The following is a 21,495-nucleotide window of genomic DNA, read 5'->3' as shown; positions in this document are numbered from 1 at the left end:
CTCTACAATTGCAGGTTCTTTAAAATGTTAGCATTCCACCCTTCTGGTGTAGAAGTTGTTCTATGAACTTCATGAGAAAGCATACATTATATACATGACTTCTACCCCCACATTTCACCTCCCCAGTCAGTAATACTGGTATCAAAGTATTGGTATTAAAGATACCCTGCACTTTCTTATTAAGATAAGGTTTTTCCATGCCACCTTACAGAAAATTGTCTTTATTTTCTGTACTGAATGGGAAGCTCTGAACCAGTTATCTGTCCAGTCATTACTATCCACCTCATTGTTCAATGCTTTTCATAGAGTCATAGAAAAAATAGAACAGAAAATGACCTCAAGAGGTCTTCTGATCTAATCTCCTTTCAATTGCACTGAAACAGATCCTGATTAATATCTATCAAACTGAAAAAACCTGCAGTGATTGACATGTTACAACTTCCCTGGTAATCTATTCCAGCATATAACACCTTTACATCCCTAATATTCTTTCTCTAATGCCAAGCCTACATTTATCTCACTGGAGTTTAAACATATTATGTCCTACCCACAAGGGAAGAGGAGAACAGCTTATTCCCTTCAGCAATTGTTTCATATATAGTTACTGAAGTACTAAAGATGAAAGATGACATATCATAATAACATCTCACTTTTATAAATATTTTCTGCTTGTACAAAAGTACTTGACATTGTGTTCAGTGATTTCACTCACCTAATTTAAATGATGCATAGTTGACTTCAGTGAAGTGTATCTTAGAAAAAAAGGACAACCAAACTTACATAAAATGTATGATTGGCATCCAACACTTTAGCTGTTGTCTTATTCTCAAGCAGATTTGTAAATTAATGTTTTCTGTGTAGATCAAAAGATAATATCAGAGCACATGTAGTCAGGACAAAAACCCCTACACTCAGAAATAGAAAAGAAATGGCATAGAACATCCTTTATTTTGTTTAGAGCAGGGTTTAATTCTAGTTGATGTAGAAAATATTTTAACCACTAAATTATCATTCTTCTGAGGCATGGGTCCCTTTCACTTTGCAGTTTCATGGTAGAATTAATCATGAAAATTTACCTTCCACCTTTCCTGTTTGAGCAATTTTATCTTACACAAGGTAATGATATATCTTCACAGTAAGCACTGGAAACTCACTTTACTCTATTACAAGTAAATGACCTAAGCACTAGGCAGTAGAATTGTCCTCTCCCCTTAAAACCAAACTTTTTTTCTTCTTCCTTTGTTTTACTGGATGTTAGTTACATATCTACATTAAGCAACATCCCCCCCCCCCCCCCCCCCCCCCCCCCGAAGGGTCTAAAAACAAACAAACAAAAACAAGCAAACAAAAAAAAACACTAACCATAACAACCCAATAAGAGCAGCCTACTGGAGGAAAATTGATATTAAGTCCTTGCTCAAATCCAAGTCACTGTATAAACAAACCTTTCTCATGGGTTTAGGATATCCTTGAGCTTTCACTGGGCTGATTTGATGAAATCTAGTTTGGCTATTCACATGTACTGCAGCTTTACATAAACAAAAAATCCTGGTGTGAAGAAATTCATATAATTTTTCACAAAACTTAAGACTTACTTGCCAACATAAAATGGCAAGGGCAGAATAGTAATAGATACTGATACTTAAAATGGAATCTATATCTCCCATTTAAGAAACCCATATAGGGGAAGTAGAGCATGAAAGTCAGTGCTTCAGTGAGAGTTGGGTAAATTCAGACAGATATTATATCAATTATGACAAACAGGCATAATTAATACATTAATGGGGTCAGGATATATCAGCACTGGGAACAAAAACTGAAAAGAACAGAGATGAATTGATTAAGAAACATCAAGATCTCTGGGATTTTCTTTTTCTTTTTCTTTTTCTTTTTCTTTTTCTTTTTCTTTTTCTTTTTCTTTTTCTTTTTCCTTTTCCTTTTCCTTTTTTCCTTTTCCTCTTTTCCTTTTCCTCTTTTCCTTTTTCTTTCTTCTCCTTCTTCTCCTTCTTCTTTCTTCTTCTTTCTTTTTCTTCTTCCTTATATTTTATTTTTAGTTCTAGCAGAGCCTAAAGTGAGGTCAGACATCATTTCAGAAAAAAAAAAAATGAAATACCACTGGGCCACTCATTGCATTTGAGAGGAAGCAGAAGGTTGTGACTCTTGTTGAACTACAAACTTACTGGCCAATAAGATGAATATTGGAAATTTACCCTCTCTTGGCCGTATTGATCTCAGTCTAATCCAGCCATAGTCTACATTTCCATCTAGAATAAATAAATGAATAACTGTATCTATTCTTAACAATACAGAAATACAGGCTATCATTCTTAGAAGTAAGAAGGGACCCAATTTACAAGATGCCTGTTTTTCAGATGTAAATACACAGCATTTTCCACAAGGCAGGCATGCAGCATTTTTGCTGCAAATAGTTAGTAACTTTTTCTGATCCCTACTCCATATGCATTTATTCTCACTGTTATTTATTTATTTATTTATTTATTATTATTTTATTTTTTATTTTTTTCCCAAACAGCTGTATACTGGCTTTGCAATTAGAATTTAGAAAGACATTGTTAAGACCTCTCATAGGTGCTCTATGAGAGGAAATTAAATGAATGCTTACAGCATTTCCTGAAACATTTATAGCTGACATGGCTATATTGTTTCTGGTTGCAGATCAACCAGGAATAAACATCTCAAGGTCCTCTGAATCCTCCTCTATGGTCCGGAGTACACAGGCCAAATAGAAGCACTTTGCTCTGAAAACACTCTTGTGCTGTATAACCAGCTCCTACACAAGTCCCTCAGGACAAATATAGATAATCTACTTTGTATGTAACCTCCAGACCAGGGCTGTTCCTGCTGAGAAAGGCTACAAATAAGATGCCACAGCCATTGGAACATTAGTGTTTCAAATTCAATATATTTTTATGTTGAGACTATTTTTAACGAATATACTGATCACTTGGAAAAACAACAACAACAACAACAAAACTTCTACTGTGAAAACATTTCCACAGAATCACAGAATGGTCAGAAGGGACCTCTGGATGTCATCTAGTCCAGCCCTGATAAAGCAAGGGCATCCAGAGCAAGTTACTCAGAACCACGTCCAGAATGCTTTTGAAGATGTCCAAGGAAGGTGACTCCGGACACCCTATTCCTATGCTCCATCACCAACACTGCAAAGAAGAGCTTCCTGTTGTTTAGATGGAACTTCTTGTATTCCCATTGGCTCTTGTTCTGGCATGGGACACCACTGAAAAGAGCCTGTCTCTGTCCTCATATCCTCCCTTCAGGTATTTAGGTTATTCAGGTTATTATCAGGTTATTGATAATTATCAGGATATTGATAAGGCTCTCTGAGCCTCCTCTTCTCCAGGCTGAGCTGTTCCAAATCTCTCAGCCTCTCCTCATAGGAGAGGTAATACAGTGCCCTGATCATCTGGTATGTTGAGATTTATCTTGTACTGGGGGATGCAGAACTGGACACAGTTCAGTATTTTGCTATAAGAGTTGAAAATAGAAAAACAGTTGGGAAAAAAAAAAAAAATGAACAGTGAAATATAAACTGTACTTCACTTATAAATAAATAATACATGAGTTAATGCACTGCCTGCATTTTTGATTTTCTACTGAAATCATTTAAAAGACAACACCTAAAAACTATTAATTTTGATGACACCACCTTAAAAGTTTGGATGTTGAACTTGGTATTTTTTAATCCAACAATAATGTGAAGAATTAGGATTCAAAGTGATTGTGGAAAATGGTAGTGCATTTTTTATGAACTGTTGATTTGTTTCTACTGCAAATCATATGCAACATATCTATTACAAAGTTTGAGAATCTCTCAGGATATTAAAGGGTATGAAAAATGTGTTTTTAGGATCCAGTGACAAATATACTACCAAAAAAAGTCTATGAAGAGTGTGTGAAATCTCTTCTGATATAAGGTGTCAAATTGGATATGCTGCTAGCTATTCTTTTTCTTTCCTGAGTAAGGCTTCATTAAAAACACATTTTACAACAACAAATATAGTTGATACTGTAGCAGTTAAAACAAAAACCCCATTCCTACCCTCTAACTCTTGGAAAAATAATCTTTTCTTCTTTGTGTTGTACCTTTTAACATTCCTGGTAGGTCCTGGTGTGCATTGTCTTCATATTTTTTTATTTTTTTATTTTTTTATATAGTTAGATAAAAAGCAAAGATAGTGTTTCTGACATCATGGCAGACACAGAACCTTTCTAAGGCCCTGGACAAGTTACTGAAGCACTTTATTTCCCTTCCGAAACATATGTTTGTATATAAAAATATACAATGGAATTAATTAAATAATGGTATCAATAATATAAATAATGGTATCAATGGTATCAATATTAACTATTTTAGAAGAAAATCGTATTTTGAAAATGTACAAGCATATACAGCAAATTGATTTTGGAAATGACTGTGATAGAGACATCTGTTAAGTAAGGTCTCAATTTCTGTTTAAAGATTCTGAACATTACTTAAATGGAGCAAACATAATCATATGGTATTTTCAAGATGCTTTGAACAGAGTGGTCTTCATTATCAGTAATCGTTTGTGTGTTTTTTTTTTAATTATTATTTTTCTTTTATATTTTATTTTATTTTATTTTATTTTATTTTAATTATTTTATTTTATTTTATTTTATTTTATTTTATTTTATTTTATTATTTTTTATTTTTTTTTAATTCTAGTTCTACACAAAAGTTTTGTGTTTTTTTTGCACAAAAGTTTTTAGTTGACTAGCCAAATGCATTCCAGTTCCTTGATTACTACAGTTGACTTTCCTGGACTGAAATCCTTAACCATACACATTTGTATATGGTTAGCTCCTGTGTTTCTTTGAACAAAAATGGTAATTACAAAACAGAGATGTCTGTAACTGCTGTGATTTTCTGAATATGATCACCTTCCTCACACTGAGTGGCAAAGATTCTCAAATACACATCTCTTTGAAAGTTTATATTTTGAAAATATATTTTGATATTTTGAAAGCCTAGAAAGCCTTAAAAAAATAAAAAAATAAAAAAAATAAAACTGTCGTGGTTATATCTTATTGTTCAGGATATACAAAATATCAGTTAAAATAATAGTTCAAGAAATACTGACACATAATTTTAAATTAAATTGCATGGCAGAATAATGTTCTGATAAACTTGGGTTTACAAATAATTCTTCAAACAATTATACTGAACTGCTTTAGATTTCTTTCTTCAGTATCTTCAGTATAATTTTCCACAGTAAAACTGTATTGGACACAATAACAAAACTTATGAGATTTGTATATTACAATTCATTGTTCATTAATAAAATACTATTTTCAGAGTCTCATAATAACTGTACAGTTCTTTTTCATCTTTTCCATTACATTCTTCAACATTATTCAAATTTATGGAAGTATATTATAAAAGAAATATTTTTATTTTCAAAGCTGAAATATCTGTTGAAAAAACAAACTTTTATGAGAAAATAGTTCCTTATTCTCAAAAACAGCTGAACTATTACTTATCAAATTCCCATGAGTAAATTTACTTTTAAGCAGCCCTGAAGACTGGTATATTTTAAAAGAAAAGGTGAAAGTTGCATAAAGTTGCAAACTTCCAAGTTAGATTATCAGAATGAGAACACGTATGAAACCTTAACCTCAGAAGTAGCTGGTGATACTGAATACGAAAACACATGAAACTGACAAATGAGTCAAAAAAAACACCATTATCACCAAAATAAAATAAAATAAAATAAAATAAAATAATAATAAAATAAAATAAAAGCTTCTCATTAATGAAAACAGATTGCAAAATACACGTTTATGTTTCTCTTTAGTTTTGTTCATATCTCACGGTAGAATGGTTCACAGATCAGAGAAAACAAAGGAACTAAACTTTTTTTCATTGAACACAATTATCTGTAATATGAAATCTAAATTTGAGTAATCTAAATCTGTATCTGAATCCTACCTAACATGCTAACACACAGTATGTAGAAGTAAAAAGTGAGGAATTTTCTAGGCACACTGTCCCTTTTCAAAATCAGCAAACAGCATTAAAAGCCTTGGGCCCTCTCTCTTCATATAGCTGTCTTTAAGAGTGAACATTATAAGACTCGGAAATCTGTACAGTCTTCTTTATGCTCCAGGACTGAGCTGGTCACTGTTATACAGTTGAGTTTGGCAGGCACAAGGCACAGATGACACACTTTGAATTTTTTTCTAGCAGCAGCATCTGGGTCTTGTGCTGCCTTTCTGGCTGGTTCTGCTTTCAGCTGCTATGACAGATACAAATGGGTTTGGGTTGCTAAAAGTTTATATCATTTGAAGAACACATTTTCAGATCTCTTTCTATATATTTTACTGTAACATGATCAAATAAGGGGCTTTCTGTAGATGTTCTAGATACCAACATCAGACAGCTGGTTTCCTTCCTTCTCTTCCTCATGACTTTCTTACTCTTTTCTGCAGGAGTATTCATGCCAGTCATTCTAAATTGGCTTTAATAGTATTTTTCATTTGGTCCAACTTTATGCTTGAATGACTAAGTATGGTCAGTAAAGTCATTGTGCCTGAAACCTGGGCACAATACTCCAAATAGAGCCTCAAAAGGACTGAGAAGCAGTGGACAATCACCTCCCTTGACATGATGGTCACTCCTCTTTTGATGCAGCCCAGGATGCAGCTGGCCTTCTGGGCTGCAAGCATGCACTGCTGGTTCATGTTGAGTATTTTCTCCACCAGAAACCTCAAGTCCTTCTCTATAGGGCTGGTCTCAGTGAGTTCTTCTCCCAGTCTGTACTCTCGTCTGGGATTGCCCTGATCCTCGTACAGCACCTTGCACTTGGACTTGTTGAATTTCATGCCGTTCATATGGGCCCACTTCTCCAGCCTGTCCGGGTCCCTTTTGAATGGCATCTCTTCCTTCTTTGGTATGAACTAAACCACTCAGCATGCTGTAATCTGCAAACTTTTTGTGGGTGCACTCAGTCCCATTGTCTATATCATTAGTGAAGATATTGAACAACACTGGTCCCAAGACAGACCCCTGAGGGACACCACTCATCAGTCTATACCTAGACAAAGAACTATTGACCACCACTCTCTTGGTGTGCCATCAAACCAATTCTTTATCCACCAGATGGTCCACCCTTCAAATGCATATCTTTCCGATTTAGAGATTAGGATGTCATGTGAGACCATGTTAAAGGCCTCACAGAAGTCCAAGTAGATGACATTGGCTTGTCTTCTGTTGCCAACTAATGCAGTCACTCCATTATAGAATGCCACAAAATTGGTCAGGTACAATTTGATCTTAGTGAAGCCATGCTGGCTGTCTTGGATCACCTCCTTGTCCTGCATGTGCCTTAACATTACCTCCAGGAGGATCCATCCCATGATCTTCCCTGGCACTGAAGTGAGGCTCAGTGGTTGGTAGCTCCCCAGGACTTTCTTTCTACCCTTATGAAAAATGAAAATGTTTTTTCCTTTTTTCAGTAACTAGGGACATTGCCTGACTGCCGTGATTTTTCAAATATGACGGAGAGTGGCTTGGTTACCACGTCAGCCGATTCCCTCAGGACCCTGGGATGCATGCCATCAGGTTCCATAGACTTGTAGTTGTTAAGTTGTGTCAGGAGGTCCCAAACCTGCTTTTAACTTATGGTGGGAGGTATTCTGCTTCCCTAAGCCCCACCTAGAGGTTTGGGGACTCATGAGACGTCGGAAGCCTGACCACTAGTAAAGACCGAGGCAAAGTTAAGTACCTCTGCCTTCTCCACATCTGTCTTTACTAATTCTTTGTCTTCATTTTTCAGAGGAACTACATTCTCCCTAGTCTTTCTTTTACATCCAATGTGCCTGTAGAACCCCTTCTTGTAATTCTTCACATCCCTCACCAAGTTAAGTTTTGTCAGTGCCTTGTTTTTTCTGATCCCATCCCTGCACATCCGGACAGAATTTATCTTTCCAGGGCACATGGCCCTGTTTCCACCATCTGTGCATTTCCTTCTTTTGCCGAAGTTTGACTAGCAGGTCCTTGTTCGACCATGCTACTTTCCTATGTTCCCTGCTTGATTTATTATGTATGGGAATAGAGAGCTCTTGTGCTCTAAGGAAAATATCCTTAAGGAGTTGCCAGCTCTGATCAGATCCTCTGTCCCTAAGAACCATGTCCCATGAGATCTCATCTACTAATTCTCTGAACAGCTGGAAGCTGGCTCTTCTGAAGTTCATAAGTTCACTTTGCTCTTAGCCAGGCCCTTATTACTCGAGATCACAAACTCAACCAGGTAGTGGTCATTGCAACTTTGGCTTCCTCCAGTCTTAACCTCTTTAATGCACTCCTCTGCTTTGGTGAGCACCATGTCCATTAATGCTTCTCCTCTGTTTGCTTTTTTCTAATATCTGGATGAGGAATTCATCCTCAAAGCACTCGAGGAGTCTCCTGGATTGCCCACTGCCTGCCACGTGGCTTTCCCATGAAATATCCATGCGGTTGAAATCCCCCAGGTGGATGAGAGCCTATGAGCATGACGCTTCTTGTAGTTGGAGCATGACAGCCTCATCCATGGGCTCCCCTTGATCAGGGATCCTGTAGTAGACACCACCCACAAGATGTCTTTTCTTGGTCTGGTCCTTAATTTTTACCCACAAGATCTCAACCTGCTCTTGGCTGTTTCTTAGAGAATTGTCTCTTCTCAATCTATCCGTTTCTTAACATAGGGGGCAAGGCTCCCAACTTTTCTTCCCTGCCTATCTCTCATGTAAAGCCTGTAGCCCTCCATTCCAGTGTTCCAGCTGTGTGATTCATCCCACCATGTTTCTGTGATAGCAATTATATCAGTTTTCTAACTGTACTGTAGCTTCCTACTCCTCCTGTTTGTTTCCCATACAGTGAAGGCACTTCAGCTGGTTTGTATCACCTTTTTAGAGGAGTCCTTCCTAATTCCTATGAAACAATTCACAGATGATTTCCTGCTGATTTTTAAAGTATTGGCATTGAGTGATTCTTTTGTGTTATTTACATGTACATCCCCTTCCCCTACTTAAGATAGTTCAAGGGCCTGCTAATGAGTCTGGCTAGCTTGCTGCCCAAAAAGCTCTTGTTCTACTTGGTCGGGTGTGCCCCATCTCATACCAGCATGCCTGGTCTCTGAAAAGCATACCCGAGATCATAGAACCTGAAATCCTGAACACAGCACTATCTACGCAGCCAATCATTCACCTGATCCATACATTGTCTCCTTCTTGGGTCCCAGTCTCCAACTGGGAGAACTGAGCAGGACATTACTTGTGCTCCTGATCCCTTCAATATCTTTCCAACATTTTTCCAAGGTACATTTTTATTTGGATATCAATATCATTTTTATGATCTGCTTAGTGTTCAGTTATTTTTTTTTTATTTTTTTATTTTTTTTTCCTCTGAGTGGAGAATCCATTGTTTATCTCAAATACCCTCTCAAAAACAGACTGGTTGGTGATACCATAGGTTCAGTTCTAGCTGAAGTGGTGGAATTTACATGCAGCTTTGAAAATTGGATCACTTATTGCAATTCTTAAGTTATATATTCAAAACTTACTTTTAAAAATCTTGGAAATCTCCTAGCATCAAAGAAAGCAGCTGAACAGTACGTCACAACTGCAGTTGTGACTGCTGAAGTATTTGTGAACATCTTAATGTTATTCATCAATATTAGTTCTGCCTTTGTTTATCTAAATTAATAAAAGTTCCAGGTGAATTATATTTATTTTTATCAATACATATTAAAATTTTGACATTATATATTAATGTTTAGCATAAAATTGAAACACTAGGTAGTGTTATATGCCATATATTGTTTTATATACAGACAGAAGTATAAGTATACATAAATTCAATCTATATACATTGTTCTTTCCAGTGAGTTTAATTTTCACAAGTAAATATTTAGAAATTGACCGTATATAATGAGGGAATGATCATGCTGTATAATGTGCTTCTTCTACTGCCTTAGTTAGAAACAAAACAAAACAAACAAACAAAACAATCAATCAATCAAACAAACAGACAAACAGTTCTCTGTTACCTGACAGGGCTTATGAACGGTAACCCAGGAAACCTATTTCTCTTGCATATTTAAATGCTGCACACATTCTCTCTAAATAGAATACAATATATGTCAAAGTATGTAGCATGAGGTAATGTAGTGAATTATACTGTTCTGCCACCTACAGACACATGTATGCATTTCTGACAGAAACAGTATTTCCTATATTAAAAATAATTACAGAAAAAGTAATCTAATAAAAACATTCAGTATCTTCCCCTACATGTACTTTATATTTTCCATGCAAAAACAGCATTGATAAAATCATACTAAGCTCTCAATGGTTTATAAAGGAAAATGCATTGGTTTGTCTGATTAGATTTCAATCTCAAAGATCTGAAAAAAAAATATTTTTTTAAGTTCTACAGACAGGTTTTATATTGTATGTGTAAAATGAATAATGTTTTAAGACATTCATGTTACTGTTTTAAAACTAGGTAGTTTCCAAGTTTTATTTACCCTACATATGTTTGACAGAAAAGATATATATATATATATTTTAAACTACAAAGATGTATATTATGTGCCATACACACTTTAAATGAAATTATGATGTCTAACTAAACATTTAGAATAGTTGCTATATCAATGATTTTTACAGTTACCACCTTTTCCCTGTCAGGTATGACACAATGTTGTTCAGGTGATTTACTATAGCAATTTTGTAAATTACTATTTTTAAGACACATTCTGCTCTTAAAATATAATTGCCTGAAGGAAAATTAAGTACCTAATAATATATTAAAAGCAGTGTTCCTTAAAATTTCACTGAGATGGTCACTCTTTACCTAGCAACAAGACAGGGCTCTAACTTGCCTCACATTACTGCCTCTTGTGATTCTCATGAGCTAGTGCTGTAGTTTCTTTTCCTCAAATGCTTAAAACAACAACAACAACAAAACACTCTCAGGCTTCAACGTACAGTTCTAATAAAATATATTGGTTTCCTTTTACAGAAAACGTATTTCTGAATATGAGATGTCTAAAATTTTGAAAGAAGTGGGATTTACAAATGAACAATTTATTTATTTATGAAGGTGGAATGGACTTGATTTACAGTATTGTGAAGATTCAACTCTCAGCTGAAGTGGGGTTTAGTGTTTCTGTTTCTCATTTTGGAAAAATGCCAGGGTGTTTTTTCATAGCATGTTATAATCAAATTATTTCTCTCCTCCCTATCTCTCTCTCCCTCCCTCTACTTTTCATTACTTATGTTATACTTATGAATACATAGAAATAGATAATATTCAAGTTTTAAAAAGTCTGGCTTTTTTAACTCAGTGGTATGGACTGAGAGCATTTTTAACACTCCCCAAAAGAGTTGCTGTGCAATGGCTGGGAGATGTCACTTGAGTTTAGAGCTACAGCTGGACAAGAGTCAAATGTCACTGCTGTTAAGACTGTGTTGGAGCAGAGCAGACAGGTAAGCATTGTTTGAGCATTGCTTAAGGATATTTTTTCTAGGTGTGGTAACTGAGGAGAGTTACTTTCATATCACTGTGAATTCTTTCTGTTGAATATACATTCTCTGGGATCTTCTACAAGCTTAAAGACATCCACAGAGTTTGGCTGAAGCTAAAACAGGGAAAGCTTTGCATTTATGGTTCAAGAATAAGGAAAGAGTTAGGTAGTCATGATTCTATAAGACTTAATTATTTTTTAATCCACAGATGCTTGAAAGCTTGCAGCTGGTACTGCGTATCTGGGAAAATGTTCAAGTTACACAGGAATATACAGTCTTCCAAGCGTAAAAAAGATGTGCTATGGAAATAGAAGAGAAGACAAAGGATTGTAAAGACAGGAAAATAGCTAGGTCTATTGCCAAAAGTCTTTAAGGAAATGGAACTTGAGCAAACACAGGTGAGGACAAAAGAAGTGCCAACAGGTGTAATGCAGATATCACAGGTGCTCTTGAAGTATATTATTTACATCAAAATAAAAGGAAATTAACTGCTAGTGAAAAAAAAAAAAAAAAAAAAAAAAACAAAAAACAAAAAACATATCGAGTAATGGTTAAAAAAGCCCTATTTGACTCACCAGGCTCAGAGGATAAATATTAGGGGGCTGTACTCTGCCTGAAGGTGAACAGTGAGTAAGTACTACAGTGTTCTCTCCTAGGGCCTGTCCTGTTCAAAAATATATTAAAATAAAATAAAAATAAAATAAAATACCGTGGACCTGGAGGAAATGAGTCCTTGTTTATCACTTTTTCAGACTGATTGAAATACTTGAAACGCTTCCAAATTGGAAGGACTGATTGAAATATTTGAAGGTAGAGCTGGCATTAAGGGAGACCTAGTCAGAGTATGGAAACGGGCCAACAGAAACCTTATGCAGTTCAGCAAGGGCAAATACAAATATTACCAGGCAGTTTTGCAGTCTTGGCACTGAGGTTCTACAGAATGGCTCTGCAAAAAAGGCCCTGGGCCATAAAGACTCCAGCAGAAAAGATTACCGACAACATTAACATCAGGATATCAAGAAGAAAAAACAAATGATTGTCCCCCACTACTCAGCATTCCTGAGACCAAATCTGGATACTCTGTCTGGTTTTGGGTTCCCCAATACACAAAGATATTGATAAGCTTGAGCAAGTTATGTGGAGACCAAAAGATTGACAAGTACTGGAACACTTGTAGGTCATTTACACCTGAAAACTGAGCAGTAAAAACATTCAGGGATTAAAGATATTTTGCTCAGATACAGTCATATTACATGGCTGGATATTTGGCGTAGTCATAGTCACTGTAGGTGCCTGGCAAGCAAGTCATTCAGGAACACCAATAAAGATTTCTCCTGCCATAGAGGTTTAAGATAGTGAAAAGAAAATCCTGGAAGATGAAGTCATCTAGTCTACTTGGAGTCCTTCTCCAAATAGTCTTACAGTTTCTTCTTTGTAGTTACAAAAAAAGAGAAGCTCATCTTTAAAGAATGTAGACACAAAATATTCAGACTCATTGAAACTAAAAACTTTTCCTCCAAAATAAAATATTTTTTGAGATTCAGAATTGAAAAACTTGTCTAGTTACTTTATAAAGAGTCTCCTGTAGGTGATATTAAAGTCCTAAAGACAGAGCATAGAGGCTGTCTATGGAATAGCATTTATAGCAAGATAAGGTCAGGAACAGGAGGGACGATGGACAATTCAGCTAAAATTTCTAAGCAGGATCAGTACAAAATTCCTAAATTTAATTCTAGGAGGCTTCTTCTCTCCCATTTCAGAGAAACAATGAACAACACCAACATCTTGTCAATCCACAGTTACTGTTTAAATGTTACACGTTTTCTTAAATCTTTAGTGTTATTTTTTTTCTGCATATCATTAATGAGATGTGTTGCCATCACTGCCATCTCTCTTGACTTTGCAGGCCTTTATAATATCAAATATAAATTCCTACTATCTCTGATGTGGGCTGAGAAAATTTAATTATATCTAAATAAATAAACTAATTACCCACCAGTCAGCCAGTGTTCAGGGTTGTTTCCTGCCTTTCAGACTAATAATTATATTATTATCTTTTCTGTCCTTATAAGTGGCTTTTCCTTTTAAATGCTCAGAGAAGCACTTAATTGACTCCCTTAAAGCTCTTTTTTGGTATCATATCTATGTAGACAAGTCAGTGCTTACAATAATAGACAGAAAATATGATAAAACCTTTACCTAACATTTTTGGGTACTGCATTTTGCCATCATTGTTATAGCCAGTAGTTGTCTTTCATTTCATACTGGAATTATAAACTATCCCATCCACTCCTGTTATTTGACAAATATTTTCACAATGCTTAGTACAATAGAATAAATAATAAATAATAATTAATAGTACTATAGTTACAGTTATTATGTAACTACAGTTACGGCTATTACAGTTAGTTACACTATTATGGTCTCAGGTAAAGCTTTACAGAACGGGAAACAAATCATTTTCAGTGCAAATTATTATTTCATTGCTTTCCTTTAAAAAAAGATTAGTGTGTACTTTTCTTATCATGTCAGAGAGCAGAAAATAATTAGCTACACTTCTACCTTTAAAATAAAATAAAATAAAATAAAATAAAATAAAATAAAATAAAATAAAATAAAATAAAATAAAATAAAATAAAATAAATAAAGGGGAAAGGGAAAAACAGAGAGAGAACAGACAAAAAGAAAGGATCAGAAATAATATGTTTAGACTTTTTTTTTTTTTTTTTTTTCCCTGAAAGGTTCCTGTCGGTGGCAACTGCAGATAGAATTTGATCCCTTACTTTTGATTACAGTATTCTTTCTGAGAGGGTTTCTTCCTCTTTTCTTGACTTCTTGACTTTGGAAATGATCTTCCCTTGCTTATCTGTCTTCGGTTGTTTCAACATGAATACTGTATATCACAATGGCAATTCTGAAAACATCTGCTGATTGACCTAGCCTGAAGTGTATTTTAATAAAGGAGGAATCTTAACATGCTTCATTGTATTCAATGAAATTTAATATGTAGATTTAATGTTCATACTTTTCTGCCCTGATAAAATATTTTGATATAGATTTAAGATTTGATGGTTCACTGTAACATAAAAAATATCAAGGGAATGAGACTGAAGACAAGGTACAAGGCATCTCTGAAACAAAAATGCCCATCTACTGGATGTCCTTCAGGGACAGAACAAGGCATTTATGCTCTCCTAGAGCAAATATGAATTCACTAACTGGTATAATGTTATGTATTTTTAAATGGCTAAAATTAGGGGACAAAAACAAACAAACAAACAAAAAAAAACTTGCAGACAGAGACCCACTGCAGCCATAACAATGTTATGAGATATGCCTTAACAGATCATATTACAAGTATAAGTGAGATTAAAGTGAAAGAGACACATCCATCCACCCTTTCTATCTGGTCACCCTGAAAGGCTGATCTGTTGATTTGGTCCATGAACAGGTAAAAATCTCCCTCTCTGTAGAAACATGAGGCTGAGCTCCAGTAAGGAACTGAGTGCCTCTTCTTATTTAGTAATAATATTAAACCATGAAGAAAATTGATCTCCACCATATTTCCAAAAGAAGCATGACAGCTGCACTGCGAGAGCCTCAGGTGTGCTCAGCTGAAGCAGACAAAATGAGAACATGGCCACAATTACATAAAAAACCTCACAGGGGTAACATTAATTTCAGTGAAGCATAGGAGTATGAGATTCCCATGGGAAGTACCAAAATATTATAGATCTCTTTGTGCAATGATTTTCAATAGACAAATATGGATGAATATGCATTGTTGGTCTGACTGGACAATGAAAGTTTCAAAACAGTGTAGCCAGAGAACAGAGACAAGCAAAACTTTATCACTGATGTTGACATACTTCTGTCTAAGTCCTATAAAGCCTACAGTAAGGTGTAGAGTGATGCTCATGGCTTTTACTGTGTCTACATTATGTTAAGCTTTATGTGGAGGCATAGGGTCATGTTGGTGTTAGGAAGAAAGAAAAACTTAAAGTATTGTAAGGAATGTTCCAGCAGTTCATGTCAATAGAGGGTTTGAAGGGTAAACCTTGAGTCTTTGATATCTGGGGATAAGAGAACAAAGGGGTTTCAGAATAACGGCTAACTACTGTGACTATTGCATGGGACACTACACAAGTCTCTGATATCTGGCCATTAAGATTAAGGAGATTAAGATTAAGGAGAAAGGGGCAGCTGAAGGATTACTAAAACACAAAGCTTGCATGGGACATTGCACAGGTCTCTGACATCCGGCCACAATGGACAAAGGAGAAGGACGAGGACAAAGCCTGGGAGGAAGACTATGAGCCTTCAGTATGAGAGACCCCCAGAGGGACCACCGGAGACTGATATACGTGCGCCAGTGGGAGGGTTCAGATTCTTGGAACTAATTATAATAACCCTGCCTTTTCTAGAAGTAGTAATGAATATATATTAGCCTAGGAGCATAAAAACCAGCTGCCTGATGTAGCTTGTGTGTGTGTTGGAGGAGCCCAGACTCCCCACGCACCCAGCACTGTTTATTTGCCCCATAAACAAATTTTATAAAACTAAATTGACCCAAAATTTATAACAGAATGAAATGAATATTTCAGTATCTCTATTTTTCAAATTCAGGGTTTATATTTATTTTTAAATTCAGAATATTTGCATGCAACTGTATACAGTTATACCACACTTCCGGGAGTAGTTGTTTGTGTTGTAGGAATTTCAGTTAAAAAAGAAGTAACAAAGCCTTCAAGATGCATGTCTAATTTACTCTGTCACAAGGGTGATTTAGACTGTTCTGAAAATAGAGAAATTAAATCCCCTTACCTTTTGCAAAGGGAAGCTACTATGGGAGATATTTAAGGTGGCTTAAATCATCTGACTTTTTCTGTGGCTGTCAACAACAAAGGCATTAAGACTTCATTTGCAAGCTTTATCTTAAATGTAAGATGGCAGCAATTGACATTTAAAACTGTCTGGTACAATAACCTGTGTGATACAGGCAGGAGCCACAAGAATCTTGTGTGGAATGAATGCTTATTAATTTATTTCAGCTGTCAAAAGCTGAAACAGGGTTTGGTATAAGAAAAGCCTGCATTCTCTTGACATGAATTTCAAGAGAGAAGTTGCTCAGGGGTTAGGTATTTTGTATTTTTTGGTTGTGTTTTGTGAGATAAAAGGGAATTGATCACAAGGTAAAGCTATTTTTTCCCTTTGTAGACAATCATTTCTGGGTGCTCCCTGTCCCAGTTTGTTGTTCAGTACAAAACTTTGCTTACAGATTGCTTGTAGCAAAAACTTACTAAATAGCTCACAGATTAGTAATGTTATTTTCATTTGTATCCTTAGAGTTTGAATCTGTACTGTTTCCAGTGTAAGCTGTCAACTAAGCCAAAAAACAAAAACAAACAAACAAAAAAAAAGTATGCATATATATATATATATATATATATATATAATTAATAATTAAGCTTTAAGTTGATAACGATCATGTTTTTGGTTAATACTCAAAAAGTATAGGTAAGAAAATATTCTTCAGTAATCATACTTCTCAAATAAACTCAAGTTCATAAAGCTGTCAGTGTATTTTGTTTTCCTCAGAGAAAAACAGGAAGACAGCTGTACATACTTATTTATCCTTTTTTATCTGTCTTGTGAATTTACCTCCTCAATTCACTGTTTCATCTTAATGTTTCATGAGCATGTGTGTGTATGCGTGTGACTGTATCAACTACATTTACTTACCTATTTGTAACATATAAACAATAACAGCAGCTGCTCAAAGAGAACACTCCACTGTGCCAATTGCTATTTCATGATAAAAAAGATTTTTACATCCTCCACACCAGTCAAAATAATTAATTTGATTCAAACGCTAAATTAAGTATGGCAAGGAGCTTTTGGATTGAAGTTAAGGAGGAAATAGACTATGGCCTTGGAAAGCTTAGAGCATGTGTTGCAGTGCACCTTGGAACAAGCAGCTTTGACTAAAGAGTGAGTTAGTCTCTCTGTTTGATGGCTGCATTACCAAGTCAAAGTCTTCAGTGCCTCAAGAGGGTTCAATGACAGAGAATATTGTAGTAGCTAGATTTAGGACACATTGAACTTAGACTTTTTGATCAAGTTGTAATAAACAGTTTTAATTAACTAGGCTTCCCAGAGGGGATTAAAAAGAAGTGAACTCTTGTTTTATTATTTGGAATTCAAACTATTGCCTCCATTAAGCATATTCAGAGTTTACAGATAAGATCCTTACATGCTCACTGCAATGGAGACTGTACATGTATTATACTTTATATATTTTCTTTCTTTGGTAAAAATGTTTCAGATCTCATCTGTATTTCAAACAGTTATTAAGTAGGTATGAACTTATGTCCTTTCAGACACACATTTTCTGACTCACAAGTAAAGGAAAGAGAAAAAAAAAAAAAAAAAGAAAAAATCTTAAACTGATAATTTACTGTATTCTCATTTTACTATGTATTTTAATTTAAATCTCTGTTCTACTGGTTAGTCATAAATGGTTCCTCTTGCAGTGTAGGATAAATCAACATTGGAGAAATTCTGATAATTATTTAAAATCTTAGAATTATATGAAAGAACGCAAGTACTCTTTCTCAGGAGTGACTTGTATCATACTATCCATTTCAACATCCTTTGTTACTAGGTTACCTCACACTGGATAAAGACACCATAGGAGTCTGATTAGAAATCCCCCCATGAGTTATTAGAGCAAACAAAATTCATCACTCTCCCAATGAACCTCTAAAAACAAATGCAGTTGCTGTCTCGTTAGTTAATCTAGATTTCAAAACAGCATTTCAAGACAGCAAAATATCATTCCTTGGGGCTTAGCTCCTTGACTTAAGACCTCACTGAAGTACAGTGAGGTACTTAATTTTACATCCATACAGAAAATTAAATAACTTGATAACAGTAGTAACTTTACAGATCTAATGCTTGACCTGTGTATTGAAAAGGAAAAGCAAAACAAAACAAAACAAAAAAAAACTAGAAAAATACCCCCCCCAAAAAAAAACAAAACAAAACAAAAAAAAACCACAGACTTCTTTTTATTCAGAAACAATTTATAGTAAGACTACTTAAGAAATGGCTTCTTCTCTTTGTATGCTGAAATTTAAAATTTACTAATAAAAGTAACCCAATACAGCCTAGCACAGAGGATTATAAGGTAGGCTAGCTGTAATCTGGACAGAGTTTCTAGGCACCGTTCAAACTTCTTTCAATTTATTTTCAGTCATATGAAATATATTTCAGTAACTGTTTGCTCCCTACATTCGGAGAATTTTTTAAGAGCTCTAACTAATGGTTAAAGTCTTCAGAGGTAGTAAATCATAGAATCATTAAGGTTGGAAAAGACCTCCAAGATCATCTGGTCCAACCATCACCCTACTACCAATATCACTGAAAGTTTATACATGGTGTTTAGGGACATGGTCACTCACCAAACCATGTCACTAAGCATTATGTCCAACCTTCCCTTAAACACCCTCAGGGACGGGGCTCCACCACGTCCTTGAGCAATCCATTCCAATGCCTGACTGCTCTGAGAAGGAATGTCTCCTAATTTCCAACCTAAACCTCCCCTGATACAACTTGAGGCCATTCCCTCTAGTCCTATCACTAGTAATCTGTGGGAAGCTGACCCTCAGCTCCCCACACCTTCCTTTCAGGTAGTTGTAGAGAGCAATGAGGTCTCCCCTGAGCCTCTTCTTCTCCAGATTAAACAACCCCAGTTCCCTCAACCGCTCCTCATAGGACTTATGTTCCAGGCCCTTCACCAGCTTTGTAGCCCTTCTCTGGACATGTTCCACAGCCTTGATGTCCTTCTTGTATTGAGGGACCTAAAACTGAACACAGTACTCGAGGTGTAGTCTCACCAGAGCAAATACAAGAGGAAGATCATCTCCCTTGTCCTGCTGGATACACTATTCCAGATACAAAGATGCTGTTGGCCTTCTTGGCCGCCTGGGCACACTGCCAGTTCATGTTCAGGTGAGCATCAGTCAGCAGGCCCAGATACTTTTCTTCTGCACAGCTTTCCAGCCACTCTGCCCCGAGCCCGTAGTGTTGCGTGGGGTTGTTGTGGTGAAAGTGCAAGAAGTCTGGGAAGTTAATGTCCCCCATGAGGACAAGTGCTGGTGACTGAGTGACTTCAGCCAGCTGCAGATGAAAACCACGCTACCTTGTCGTGGTTTAACCTGGCCAACAGCTAAACACCACGCAGCCGTTCGCTCACCCTCCCCCCTCCCTCTCTGGGACGGGGGAGAGAAATGGAAAGTGAAGCCCGTGTGTTGAGATAAAGACAGTTTAAAAAGACAGGAAAAATAACAACAACAACAACAACAACAATAATAATACAATGGTGATAATAGTACTACTACTAATAATATGTACAAACAAGTGATGCACAATGCAAGTGCTCACCACCCACTGACCGATGCCCAGCCTAACCCCGAGCAGTCCGGCCCCCTCCCCCGCCTAGCCACCCCTATCTATTGTTTAGCATGACGTCAGATGGTATGGAATACCCCTTTGGCTAGTTTGGGTCACCTGTCCTGGGTCTGTCCCCTCCCAGCTCTTACTGCACCCCCAGCCTGCCCATTGGCAGGAGACAGCAAGAAGCTGAGATGTCCTTGGCTTAGTATAAGCACTGCTTTGCAACAATGAAAACATCGGGGTGTTATCAGCACTCTTCTCATCCTAAGCCAAAACACAGCATTCCACCAGCTACTAGGAAGAAAATTCTGTTCTAATTGAAACCAGGACACACCTCCACTCCTTAGTTCCCTGTCCCTTCTGAAGAGCTTGTAGCTATCCATTGCAGCACTCCAGTAGTGGGAATGGTCCCACCACATTTCAGTGATGGGCAACTAGGTCATAGTTTGCCTGCCACACAAAGGCTTCCAGCTTCTTCTGTTTGTTGCCCATGCTGAGTGCAGTAGTGTAGATAACTTCAGTTTCACCGTTGCCCTCACCCCCAGCTCTGGCACTGCTCCCCCAGACTCATCTCTATCAAGCCTCATTTCATCCCCATCCCCCTTCATACCTAGTTTAAAGTCCTCTTGATGAGCCCTGCCGGCTCCTGGGCTATAATCTATTTTCCCCCTTTGAGACAGGTGGCAGCCATTAGCAGCCATCAGGCCAGGTGCCAAGTAAACCTCCCCATGATCAAAAAAATAATAATTCCTGTGACAGCACCAGCCTCTCAGCCATCTGGGCCTTCCAGGTCCATTCAATACCCCTCCCCACCACAGTGAGAATAGAGGAAAACAACACCTGCACATCAACTCCATCCAATCAACTGCCCCAATCATCCCCTGTAGTCCCTTTTGATAGCCCTTAGCTTCTCTTGGCAATTTCATTGCTGCTAGCCTGAATTGTCACTAAAGGATAATAATTGAAAGAGTGAACAAGGTTAGGAAGTTTCCTTGTAATGTCCCTTACCCAGGTCCCAGGTAGGCAGCAGACTTCCTATGGGTAGGGTCAAGGTGAAATACGGGGCCCTCTGTTCCTCTCAGAAGGGACTCACCAACAACCATTACCTTTCTTTCCTTCTTGGGTGGAAGAAGTCTTGAGGTGTGGAGTTGACTTCCTTGTCCTAGACAACCTACTGTGTGGACTTTCCCCCACATCCTTACTGCCTTGTTCCTCGAGCTCCAGGGCCTCTAATCTACTCTGTAAAGGCACGCGAGGAGGTGAGGCAGGTGGGGAGGAGGCTTACCTGCAACACTGAACAAGGACCTGTTTCCATTCCTCTTCATCTCTCAGGTTTCCTCCCTCTGCCTGACAGCAACAGGTTGGGGGTCCACCACTATTTGGGGTGTGTCAACCCAGTGCCTTTCTCTCAGGCATGTCAGGGAGTGACTTCAGCAGTCTAACTCTTGTTCACATTCCTTGATAGTC

This window comes from Anas platyrhynchos, chromosome 1 (assembly GCF_047663525.1).
Source record: "Anas platyrhynchos isolate ZD024472 breed Pekin duck chromosome 1, IASCAAS_PekinDuck_T2T, whole genome shotgun sequence".
Lineage (NCBI taxonomy): Eukaryota > Metazoa > Chordata > Aves > Anseriformes > Anatidae > Anas > Anas platyrhynchos.
Note: the sequence above shows the minus strand (reverse complement) of the source record.